The sequence below is a fragment of the Oncorhynchus masou genome, unplaced genomic scaffold (genome assembly GCF_036934945.1).
Source record: "Oncorhynchus masou masou isolate Uvic2021 unplaced genomic scaffold, UVic_Omas_1.1 unplaced_scaffold_3412, whole genome shotgun sequence".
Taxonomy (NCBI): domain Eukaryota; kingdom Metazoa; phylum Chordata; class Actinopteri; order Salmoniformes; family Salmonidae; genus Oncorhynchus; species Oncorhynchus masou.
In genome coordinates, this window is record NW_027009823.1 from 22,075 (window position 1) to 35,774 (window position 13,700).

At 46.7% G+C, this 13,700-nt stretch overlaps 1 pseudogene; it reads left to right on the forward strand.

The window, feature by feature from the left end:
- Positions 1-12,575, forward strand: part of LOC135534442 (MYG1 exonuclease-like) — a 34,444-nt pseudogene extending 21,869 nt beyond the window's left edge.
- Positions 12,576-13,700: the final 1,125 nt, after the last annotated feature.

A 13,700-nucleotide genomic window follows, 5' to 3' on the forward strand; every position in this document is an offset into this window, starting at 1 on the left:
CGACAGGCTAGAGTAAATGCTGAAAGATTTGGAATAAGAGCATGAACCCTGGCCCGCTGACACCATGCCTCCCCAGATGGCTGTGTCTGAGGGAGGAGTAATGAGGGTCGAGTGACGGGAACATGTTGGTGGATTGAAACGCAGCCTGTGGATCCAGATGGCAACGCTTGAGGGAAGCATGATTCTCCCAGCAAGTAGCTCGCTGCCGGATCCGCTCCTGCAGGATAACAGGAAGAGTGTTGTTATCACCTGTGTCTCTGGTACGTAAACACCACCTGCGTAGAGTAGACTATTTTTATCACTGCTCATCACACCAGGAAATGTGAGCAGAGCTGGTTCTTCCGTTCCCGTGCATGTTGGAGAGAGAGAGGGAAGATAAAGTAGACATTTTGCAGGATTGGGGTACATTTTTGTTTTAATCAGCAATCAAGTAATTTATTTTCAGTATTTTTAGTTCACATTCTGAAGTGCAATTTATGAATTGCAAGTCATTTCTTTGCTACGTCCTATAATGTCATACAATTTGATTTGGTTATTTGACATTTTATCTTTACAATAAAACATTATTCATCTGTGGTCTTTCTGTAGGGATACTATTAAAACAACAGTATTGTCAGTTATCCAGAGAGGACTGGGTTTTGTTTTTTTGATATCTCACTGGTTCTCTTTCACCACTTTATCGTTGTCACAGTGTGTGTAAAGGGTGTGTGTAACAGTGTGTGTAAAACTGGGTGTGTGTGTGTCACAGTGTGTGTAAAATCACAGTGTGTGTAAAGGGACAGTGATAGGGACATTGCCCTGCCTCGGGTGCTGTCTTTCAGATGACACGTTAAACCGATGTCCTGACTTTCTGTGGTCATAAATAATTCCCATGGAACCTACCATAAGAGTAGGGGTGGTAACCTCAGTGTTCTGGCTAAATTCCATCATGGCCACCTAAGTACCCCCTCCCCCGATTCCCAATTCCCAATTGGTGTATATCACTCCTCACCTCTCCACCTGATAGCTGCTGTGTGGTAAGTGTTCTGGCACAAAATGGCTGCCATGGCATCACCCAAGTGGGTGCTACACATTGAGGGTAGATGCGGTGAGTTTCTCCCCTACTATGTAAAGCGCTTTGAGCATCTACTGTAGGTGGAAAAGCGTTATGTAAATGCAGGCTGTTAGTAACAGTCCACGGCCTATCTAGTGCAGACGGAGGGTGTCGTTGACTCACGAACTCAACCAGTGACATATTTCAATACAACACCACGTCTGTCATGTTTAAACGCCACTTGTCTAAAATTGCAACAGAAGGCACCGAAAAAAAAAGATGAAGAAGTGCACGATGGTTGCTAGAAATAAGAGCTTTCTTCCCAACCTTATTCTCTCGACAGGGCACTCCCTTTCACCAGAGCCCAATGGGGAGCCTAGTGGTTAGAGCGTTGGACTAGTAACTAGAAAGGTTGCTGGATCGAGTCCATGAGCTGACAAGGTAAAAAAGAGCCGTTAAACCCACTGTTTCCCCGGTCGCAGAAGACGTGGATGTCGCTTTTTAAGCCATTCACACCTCGCACCTCTCTGATTCGGAGGGGTTGGGGGTTAAATGCGTTAGACACATTTCAGTTGAAGGCATTCAGTTGTACAACTGACTAGGTATCCCACTTTCCTGGTCAAAAGTAGTGCACGGAATAGGGTGTCAATCGGGACAAATGTATGATGGTTGATTTTAGAAATGAGCAAATAACAGGTGGTATTCTGTATCCAGGGGATCTGCTGCTTGTTCCATTTGGCAGACTAATGTTGTGCAGCTGATTTGTTGTTGGGTCTTCAGAATCAAGTCTCGCTCATTCAGTCATTCAGAAACGTTTGGTTGCCAATTGCCCCTCTTTCTACTTGTTATTGTTCCCGTCTACTTTTCCTCTGCTGTGTCTGTTCTGAGAATACTGTCCAGTTATTCCGTGGAATTATTCAAGGTTATAAGGATTCGCTGCTCAAAGCCTACTAGATTATCTTTGTGAATTATTATTATTAATCAGAATTAAAATGGTGTCAAAATTCATGAAATCAAGCAGGTGTCCTAGTTACCATTTTTCCAGAATGAATTCAAATCCTTCTTCATCCTTAGCGACCTCCATCTTCCATTCACACTTGACTTGTTCCTGCTTGTCAAACCCGTCTTTCCTCCCTCTTGTGAGATTGGATATTGACTGAGAGAGCACAGTGTCACATTCCCCTCCACCCAATTTCCATCTGGCCTCTTCCACCTTATTAGTCCCTTTTCACACCTCAACAGATCCTCAAGAGGTTTCCAGAGAATATCCTCGGCTATATCTTTTTTTAATAATGTGAACTACTGCTACTGAAGGTAATGCACGACACTGGCCCGACAGTTCCCCCTAATGTTATATATATATATGTGTGTGTGTGTGTGTGTGTGTGTGTGTGTGTGTGTGTGTGTGTGTGTGTGTATACATACATACATACATACATACATACATACATACATACACACATACACACATACACACATACACACACACACACATACACACACACACATACACACATACATACATACATACACACATACACACACACAGTCCCGGGGCCTACCCTAGGTGCACATTTTGCCATAGCACTAGACAGCCGATTCAAATAACCAACTCCTAATTTTAGGCAGGTCAGTTAAGATTTGATTATTTTTAATCCACTGTTCTACAGATGTGTACTGTTACAGAATGGAGATTAGATGTTAGAGCTGTGTACTGTTACAGAATGGAGATTAGATGTTAGATGTTAGAGCTGTGTACTGTTACAGAATGGAGATTAGATGTTAGAGCTGTGTACTGTTACAGAATGGAGATTAGATGTTAGAGCTGTGTACTGTTACAGAATGGAGATTAGATGTTAGAGCTGTGTACTGTTACAGAATGGAGATTAGATGTTAGAGCTGTGTACTGTTACAGAATGGAGATTAGATGTTAGAGCTGTGTACTGTTACAGAATGGAGATTAGGTGTTATGTTAGAGCTGTGTACTGTTACAGAATGGAGATTAGATGTTAGAGCTGTGTACTGTTACAGAATGGAGATTAGGTGAGTTCATAGAGCTGTGTACTGTTACAGAATGGAGATTAGATGTTAGAGCTGTGTACTGTTACAGAATGGAGATTAGGATTGTTAGTTCATAGAGCTGTGTACTGTTACAGAATGGAGATTAGATAGAGCTGTGTACTGTTACAGAATGGAGATTAGATGTTAGAGCTGTGTACTGTTACAGAATGGAGATTAGATGTTAGTTCATAGAGCTGTGTACTGTTACAGAATGGAGATTAGATGTTGCTGTGTACTGTTACAGAATGGAGATTAGATGTTAGAGCTGTGTACTGTTACAGAATGGAGATTAGATGTTAGAGCTGTGTACTGTTACAGAATGGAGATTAGATGTTGTTAGAGCTGTGTACTGTTACAGAATGGAGATTAGATGTTAGAGCTGTGTACTGTTACAGAATGGAGATTAGATGTTAGTTTACAGAATGGAGATTAGATGTTAGAGCTGTGTACTGTTACAGAATGGAGATTAGATGTTAGAGCTGTGTACTGTTACAGAATGGAGATTAGATGTTAGAGCTGTGTACTGTTACAGAATGGAGATTAGATGTTAGAGCTGTGTACTGTTACAGAATGGAGATTAGATGTTAGTATAGAGCTGTGTACTGTTACAGAACAGATTAGATGTTAATGTACTGTTACAGAAGAGATTAGATGTTAGAGCTGTGTACTGTTACAGAATGGAGATTAGATGTTAGAGCTGTGTACTGTTACAGAATGGAGATTAATGTTGGAGATTACAGAATAGAGATTAGAGCTAGAGTGTACTGTTACAGAATGGAGATTAGAGCTGTTACTGTTACAGAATAGAGCTGTGTACTGTTACAGAATGGAGATTAGATGTTAGTTCATAGAGCTGTGTACTGTTACAGAATGGAGATTAGATGTTAGAGCTGTGTACTGTTACAGAATGGAGATTAGATGTTAGAGCTGTGTACTGTTACAGAATAGAGATTAGGTGTTAGTTTATAGAGCTGTGTACTGTTACAGAATGGAGATTAGATGTTAGAGCTGTGTACTGTTACAGAATGGAGATTAGGTGTTAGTTCATAGAGCTGTGTACTGTTACAGAATGGAGATTAGATGTTAGAGCTGTGTACTGTTACAGAATGGAGATTAGATGTTAGAGCTGTGTACTGTTACAGAATGGAGATTAGGTGTTAGTTCATAGAGCTGTGTACTGTTACAGAATGGAGATTAGGTGTTAGTTCATAGAGCTGTGTACTGTTACAGAATGGAGATTAGATGTTAGAGCTGTGTACTGTTACAGAATGGAGATTAGGTGTTAGAGCTGTGTACTGTTACAGAATGGAGATTAGATGTTAGTTCATAGACCTGTGTACTGTTACAGAATAGAGATTAGATGTTAGAGCTGTGTACTGTTACAGAATGGAGATTAGATGTTAGAGCTGTGTACTGTTACAGAATGGAGATTAGATGTTGTTTAGAGCTGTGTACTGTTACAGAATGGAGATTAGATGTTAGTTCATAGAGCTGTGTACTGTTACAGAATGGAGATTAGATGTTAGTTCATAGAGCTGTGTACTGTTACAGAATGGAGATTAGGTGTTAGAGCTGTGTACTGTTACAGAATGGAGATTAGATGTTAGTTCATAGAGCTGTGTACTGTTACAGAATAGAGATTAGATGTTAGAGCTGTGTACTGTTACAGAGTGGAGATTAGATGTTAGAGCTGTGAACTGTTACAGAATGGAGATTAGATGTTAGAGCTGTGTACTGTTACAGAATGGAGATTAGATGTTAGAGCTGTGTACTGTTACAGAATGGAGATTAGATGTTAGAGCTGTGTACTGTTACAGAATGGAGATTAGATGTTAGTTTATAGAGCTGTGTACTGTTACAGAATGGAGATTAGGTGTTAGTTCATAGAGCTGTGTACTGTTACAGAATGGAGATTAGATGTTAGAGCTGTGTACTGTTACAGAATGGAGATTAGATGTTAGAGCTGTGTACAGTTACAGAATGGAGATTAGGTGTTAGTTCATAGAGCTGTGTACTGTTACAGAATGGAGATTAGGTGTTAGAGCTGTGTACTGTTACAGAATGGAGATTAGATGTTAGAGCTGTGTACTGTTACAGAATGGAGATTAGATGTTAGAGCTGTGTACTGTTACAGAATGGAGATTAGGTGTTAGTTCATAGAGCTGTGTACTGTTACAGAATAGAGATTAGATGTTAGAGCTGTGTACAGTTACAGAATGGAGATTAGGTGTTAGTTCATAGAGCTGTGTACTGTTACAGAATGGAGATTAGATGTTAGAGCTGTGTACTGTTACAGAATGGAGATTAGGTGTTAGTTCATAGAGCTGTGTACTGTTACAGAATAGAGATTAGATGTTAGAGCTGTGTACAGTTACAGAATGGAGATTAGGTGTTAGTTCATAGAGCTGTGTACTGTTACAGAATGGAGATTAGGTGTTAGAGCTGTGTACTGTTACAGAATAGAGATTAGATGTTAGAGCTGTGTACAGTTACAGAATGGAGATTAGATGTTAGAGCTGTGTACTGTTACAGAATGGAGATTAGGTGTTAGTTCATAGAGCTGTGTACTGTTACAGAATAGAGATTAGATGTTAGAGCTGTGTACAGTTACAGAATGGAGATTAGGTGTTAGTTCATAGAGCTGTGTACTGTTACAGAATGGAGATTAGGTGTTAGTTCATAGAGCTGTGTACTGTTACAGAATGGAGATTAGATGTTAGAGCTGTGTACAGTTACAGAATGGAGATTAGGTGTTAGTTTATAGAGCTGTGTACTGTTACAGAATGGAGATTAGATGTTAGAGCTGTGTACTGTTACAGAATGGAGATTAGATGTTAGAGCTGTGTACTGTTACAGAATGGAGATTAGGTGTTAGTTCATAGAGCTGTGTACTGTTACAGAATGGAGATTAGGTGTTAGTTTATAGAGCTGTGTACTGTTACAGAATGGAGATTAGATGTTAGAGCTGTGTACTGTTACAGAATGGAGATTAGATGTTAGTTCATAGAGCTGTGTACTGTTACAGAATGGAGATTAGATGTTAGAGCTGTGTACTGTTACAGAAATTGGATTAGATGTTAGAGCTGTGTACTGTTACAGAAATTGGATTAGATGTTAGAGCTGTGTACTGTTACAGAATGGAGATTAGATGTTAGAGCTGTGTACTGTTACAGAATGGAGATTAGGTGTTAGTTCATAGAGCTGTGTACTGTTACAGAATGGAGATTAGATGTTAGAGCTGTGTACAGTTACAGAATGGAGATTAGGTGTTAGTTCATAGAGCTGTGTACTGTTACAGAATGGAGATTAGGTGTTAGTTCATAGAGCTGTGTACTGTTACAGAATGGAGATTAGATGTTAGTTCATAGAGCTGTGTACTGTTACAGAATGGAGATTAGATGTTAGAGCTGTGTACAGTTACAGAATGGAGATTAGATGTTAGAGCTGTGTACTGTTACAGAATAGAGATTAGGTGTTAGAGCTGTGTACTGTTACAGAATAGAGATTAGATGTTAGTTCATAGAGCTGTGTACTGTTACAGAATGGAGATTAGATGTTAGAGCTGTGTACTGTTACAGAATGGAGATTAGATGTTAGTTCATAGAGCTGTGTACTGTTACAGAATGGAGATTAGATGTTAGTTTATAGAGCTGTGTACTGTTACAGAATGGAGATTAGATGTTAGTTCATAGAGCTGTGTACTGTTACAGAATGGAGATTAGATGTTAGTTCATAGAGCTGTGTACTGTTACAGAATGGAGATTAGATGTTAGAGCTGTGTACTGTTACAGAATAGAGATTAGGTGTTAGTTTATAGAGCTGTGTACTGTTACAGAATGGAGATTAGATGTTAGTTTATAGAGCTGTGTACTGTTACAGAATGGAGATTAGATGTTAGTTTATAGAGCTGTGTACTGTTAAAGAATGGAGATTAGATGTTAGTTCATAGAGCTGTGTACTGTTACAGAATGGAGATTAGGTGTTAGTTCATAGAGCTGTGTACTGTTACAGAATGAGATTAGATGTTAGAGCTGTGTACTGTTATAGAATGGAGATTAGATGTTGGAGCTGTGTACTGTTACAGAATGGAGATTAGATGTTAGAGCTGTGTACTGTTACAGAAATTGGATTAGATGTTAGAGCTGTGTACTGTTACAGAAATGAGATTAGATGTTAGAGCTGTGTACTGTTACAGAATGGAGATTAGATGTTAGAGCTGTGTACTGTTACAGAATAGAGATTAGGTGTTAGAGCTGTGTACTGTTACAGAATAGAGATTAGATGTTAGAGCTGTGTACTGTTACAGAATAGAGATTAGATGTTAGTTTATAGAGCTGTGTACTGTTACAGAATAGAGATTAGATGTTAGAGCTGTGTACTGTTACAGAATAGAGATTAGATGTTAGTTCATAGAGCTGTGTACTGTTACAGAATGGAGATTAGATGTTAGAGCTGTGTACTGTTACAGAATGGAGATTAGATGTTAGTTCATAGAGCCTATAACAGGGCCTGGCCCTCGCCAGCCACAGCCTATAACAGGGTCTGGCCCTCGCCAGCCACAGCCTATAACAGGGTCTGACCCTCGCCAGCCACAGCCTATAACAGGGCCTGGTCCTCGCCAGCCACAGCCTATAACAGGGCCTGGTCCTCGCCAGCCACAGCCTATAACAGGGCCTGGCCCTCGCCAGCCACAGCCTATAACAGGGCCTGGTCCTCGCCAGCCACAGCCTATAACAGGGCCTGGTCCTCGCCAGCCACAGCCTATAACAGAGCCTGGCCCTCGCCAGCCACAGCCTATAACAGGGCCTGGCCCTCGCCAGCCACAGCCTATAACAGGGCCTGGAGTTTACTTGAAAAACAGACAGAACCCTTGGCTTGTGTACTGTGTTACTGTGTTACTGTGTTACTGTGTTGTGTAAATGTGCCGTTTCCCTTTCCTGGGCAGTCGCTCTCTGTGTGTCCATCCTGCCTGACCTCAGTGTCCTCACAGTATCCCTCTGTCTTAGCCTGGTCCCAGATCTGTTTTGTGCTGTCTTGCCAACTCCTGCAGTTATTGGCAACGTTAACACTGTACAACCCACTCTGACTCCATGCTACCTCTGCTCTCCTCTGTGTCCCCTTCCTGCCCCGAGCCTGGAGGGCCACGTAGTCTTGAAAAGCAGTGTTTTTCAGGAATCAGCCTTAGCCGTTAGGGTGTGACTTGGACTGTGTTCAGGTACTCTGTGTGCTCAAGCATATCCCTCTGTGTCCAACCTGCCTGTACTGACACGGTCCCTCTGTGTCCAACCTGCCTGTATTGACAATGTCCCTCTGTGTCCAACCTGCCTGTACTGACACGGTCCCTCTGTGTCCAACCTGCCTGTACTGACACGGTCCCTCTGTGTCCAACCTGCCTGTACTGACACGGTCCCTCTGTGTCCAACCTGCCTGTACTGACACGGTCCCTCTGTGTCCAACCTGCTCTGTACTGACACGGTCCCTCTGTGTCCAACCTGCCTGTACTGACACGGTCCCTCTGTGTCCAACCTGCCTGTATTGACACGGTCCCTCTGTGTCCAACCTGCCTGTACTGACACGGTCCCTCTGTGTCCAACCTGCCTGTACTGACACGGTCCCTCTGTGTCCAACCTGCCTGTACTGACACGGTCCCGGTCTGTGTCCAACCTGCCTGTACTGACACGGTCCCTCTGTGTCCAACCTGCCTCACTGACACGGTCCCTCTGTGTCCAACCTGCCTGTACTGACACGGTCCCTCTGTGTCCAACCTGCCTGTACTGACACGGTCCCTCTGTGTCCAACCTGCCTGTACTGACACGGTCCCTCTGTGTCCAACCTGCCTGTACTGACACGGTCCCTCTGTGTCCAACCTGCCTGTACTGACACGGTCCCTCTGTGTCCAACCTGCCTGTACTGACACGGTCCCTCTGTGTCCAACCTGCCTGTACTGACACGGTCCCTCTGTGTCCAACCTGCCTGTACTGACACGGTCCCTCTGTGTCCAACCTGCCTGTACTGGACACGGTCCCTCTGTGTCCAACCTGCCTGTACTGACACGGTCCCTCTGTGTCCAACCTGCCTGTACTGACACGGTCCCTCTGTGTCCAACCTGCCTGTACTGACACGGTCCCTCTGTGTCCAACCTGCCTGTACTGACACGGTCCCTCTGTGTCCAACCTGCCTGTACTGACACGGTCCCTCTTGTGTCAATGGTCCCTCTGTGTCCAACCTGCCTGTACTGACACGGTCCTCTGTGTCCAACCTGCCTGTACTGACACGGTCCCTCTGTGTCCAACCTGCCTGTACTGACACGGTCCCTCTGTGTCCAACCTGCCTGTACTGACACGGTCCCTCTGTGTCCAACCTGCCTGTACTGACACGGTCCCTCTGTGTCCAACCTGCCTGTACTGACACGGTCCCTCTGTGTCCAACCTGCCTGTACTGACACGGTCCCTCTGTGTCCAACCTGCCTGTACTGACACGGTCCCTCTGTGTCCAACCTGCCTGTACTGACACGGTCCCTCTGTGTCCAACCTGCCTGTACTGACACGGTCCCTCTGTGTCCAACCTGCCTGTACTGACACGGTCCCTCTGTGTCCAACCTGCCTGTACTGACACGGTCCCTCTGTGTCCAACCTGCCTGTACTGACACGGTCCCTCTGTGTCCAACCTGCCTGTACTGACACGGTCCCTCTGTGTCCAACCTGCCTGTACTGACACGGTCCCTCTGTGTCCAACCTGCCTGTACTGACACGGTCCCTCTGTGTCCAACCTGCCTGTACTGACACGGTCCCTCTGTGTCCAACCTGCCTGTACTGACACGGTCCCTCTGTGTCCAACCTGCCTGTACTGACACGGTCCCTCTGTGTCCAACCTGCCTGTACTGACACGGTCCCTCTGTGTCCAACCTGCCTGTACTGACACGGTCCCTCTGTGTCCAACCTGCCTGTACTGACACGGTCCCTCTGTGTCCAACCTGCCTGTACTGACACGGTCCCTCTGTGTCCAACCTGCCTGTACTGACACGGTCCCTCTGTGTCCAACCTGCCTGTACTGACACGGTCCCTCTGTGTCCAACCTGCCTGTACTGACACGGTCCCTCTGTGTCCAACCTGCCTGTACTGACACGGTCCCTCTGTGTCCAACCTGCCTGTACTGACACGGTCCCTCTGTGTCCAACCTGCCTGTACTGACACGGTCCCTCTGTGTCCAACCTGCCTGTACTGACACGGTCCCTCTGTGTCCAACCTGCCTGTACTGACACGGTCCCTCTGTGTCCAACCTGCCTGTACTGACACGGTCCCTCTGTGTCCAACCTGCCTGTACTGACACGGTCCCTCTGTGTCCAACCTGCCTGTACTGACACGGTCCCTCTGTGTCCAACCTGCCTGTACTGACACGGTCCCTCTGTGTCCAACCTGCCTGTACTGACACGGTCCCTCTGTGTCCAACCTGTCCCCTGTGTCCAACCTGCCTGACTGTGTCCAACCTGCCGGTCCCTCTGTGTCCAACCTGCCTGTACTGACACGGTCCCTCTGTGTCCAACCTGCCTGTCCAACCTGACACTGACACGGTCCCTCTGTGTCCAACCTGCCTGTACTGACACGGTCCCTCTGTGTCCAACCTGCCTGTACTGACACGGTCCCTCTGTGTCCAACCTGCCTGTACTGACACGGTCCCTCTGTGTCCAACCTGCCTGTACTGACACGGTCCCTCTGTGTCCAACCTGCCTGTACTGACACGGTCCCTCTGTGTCCAACCTGCCTGTACTGACACGGTCCCTCTGTGTCCAACCTGCCTGTACTGACACGGTCCCTCTGTGTCCAACCTGCCTGTACTGACACGGTCCCTCTGTGTCCAACCTGCCTGTACTGACACGGTCCCTCTGTGTCCAACCTGCCTGTATTGACACGGTCCCTCTGTGTCCAACCTGCCTGTATTGACACGGTCCCTCTGTGTCCAACCTGCCTGTATTGACACGGTCCCTCTGTGTCCAACCTGCCTGTATTGACACGGTCCCTCTGTGTCCAACCTGCCTGTACTGACACGGTCCCTCTGTGTCCAACCTGCCTGTACTGACACGGTCCCTCTGTGTCCAACCTGCCTGTACTGACACGGTCCCTCTGTGTCCAACCTGCCTGTATTGACACGGTCCCTCTGTGTCCAACCTGCCTGTACTGACACGGTCCCTCTGTGTCCAACCTGCCTGTATTGACACGGTCCCTCTGTGTCCAACCTGCCTGTATTGACACGGTCCCTCTGTGTCCAACCTGCCTGTATTGACACGGTCCCTCTGTGTCCAACCTGCCTGTACTGACACGGTCCCTCTGTGTCCAACCTGCCTGTACGGTCCCTCTTGACACGGTCCCTCTGTGTCCAACCTGCCTGTATTGACAATGTCCCTCTGTGTCCAACCTGCCTGTACTGACTGTCCCTCTGTGTCCAACCTGCCTGTATTGACACGGTCCCTCTGTGTCCAACCTGCCTGTATTGACACGGTCCCTCTGTGTCCAACCTGCCTGTATTGACAATGTCCCTCTGTGTCCAACCTGCCTGTATTGACAAGGTCCCTCTGTGTCCAACCTGCCTGTACTGACACGGTCCCTCTGTGTCCAACCTGCCTGTAATGTCCCTCTGTGACCACGGTCCCTCTGTGTCCAACCTGCCTGTATTGACACGGTCCCTCTGTGTCCAACCTGCCTGTATTGACACGGTCCCTCTGTGTCCAACCGGTCCCTCTGTGTCCAACCTGCCTGTACTGACACGGTCCCTCTGTGTCCAACCTGCCTGTATTGACACGGTCCCTCTGTGTCCAACCTGCCAACCTGCCTGTACTGACACGGTCCCTCTGTGTCCAACCTGCCTGTATTGACAATGTCCCTCTGTGTCCAACCTGCCTGTACTGACACGGTCCCTCTGTGTCCAACCTGCCTGTATTGACAATGTCCCTCTGTGTCCAACCTGCCTGTACTGACACGGTCCCTCTGTGTCCAACCTGCCTGTATTGACAATGTCCCTCTGTGTCCAACCTGCCTGTATTGACACGGTCCCTCTGTCCAACCTGCCTGTATTGACAATGTCCCTCCGTGTGTCTGTCTCAGGTTGTCTCTGTTGGAGGAGTGGCGCGGGGTACGTGACGATGCCCTGTCAGAGCTCAGTGGGATCCCCGACTGTGTCTTTGTCCACGCCGGAGGTTTCATCGGTGGGAACAAGACCAAGGAAGGGGCGTTGGAGATGGCCCGCAGGACCCTGCAGGCTGCAGCCAAGTCCCCATCCAAACACACCAACTGCAGCTGATCTTGGCCCAGTCCCGGGGGATGGTTAACCAAGAAAGCTCAGTTTCGCTTGGTCTACCTCCGCTTTGTAGTGTGAACGTAGTTCTACACACACACACACTCTCAATCACGTCACTGTTCGGTTAAATTAATTGTACTGTATGTGTGTTGCACTTGTTTTGCTATTAAAAAAAAAAACTAAATTTTGATTTTGACCAAATGGATATCCTGTGGTGTTTGAGGAGTTGGGATTAGAAAGTTGTGTTTTGTATCTCATGAATGTCAGCCAAGAAGATACTGGCAGAAAGAAATCCAAGAGAAGCCAGTGAGAAAGAACCAGGTGTAAACTTCCCATAAAACAATGTCCTTTTCTGGACTGGTCATCATGACACAATGGTAGTCTATTGATCCTTTCCTTTCACCCTCCATACTGCTGGTATTAACACTGGGACCATAGTCACCCTCCCTCCATACTGCTGGTATTAACGTTGGGACCATAGAGAGTCACCCTCCCTCCATACTGCTGATATTAACACTGGGACCATAGAGTCGCCTCCTCCATACTGCTGGTATTGACACTGGGACCATAGAGAGTCACCCTCCTCCATACTGCTGGTATTGACACTGGGACCATAGTCACCCTCCCTCCATACTGCTGGTATTAACACTGGGACCATAGAGAGTCACCCTCCCTCCATACTGCTGGTATTGACACTGGGACCATAGAGAGTCGCCCTCCCTCCATACTGCTGGTATTGACACTGGGACCATAGAGAGTCGCCCTCCCTCCATACTGCTGGTATTGACACTGGGACCATAGAGAGTCGCCCTCCCTCCATACTGCTGGTATTGACACTGGGACCATAGTCACCCTCCCTCCATACTGCTGGTATTAACACTGGGACCATAGTCACCCTCCCTCTATACTGCTGGTATTGACACTGGGACCATAGAGAGTCACCCTCCTCCATACTGCTGGTATTGACATTGGGACCATAGTCACCCTCCCTTCATACTGCTGGTATTGACACTGGGACCATAGTCACCCTCCCTCTATACTGCTGGTATTGACACTGGGACCATAGAGAGTCACCCTCCTCCATACTGCTGGTATTGACATTGGGACCATAGTCACCTCCCTTCATACTGCTGGTATTGACACTGGGACCATAGTCACCCTCCCTCTATACTGCTGGTATTGATACTGGGACCATAGAGTGTCACCCTCCCTCCATACTGCTGGTATTGACACTGGGACCATAGTCACCCTCCCTCCATACTGCTGGTATTAACACTGGGACCATAGTCACCCTCCCTCTATACTGCTGGTATTG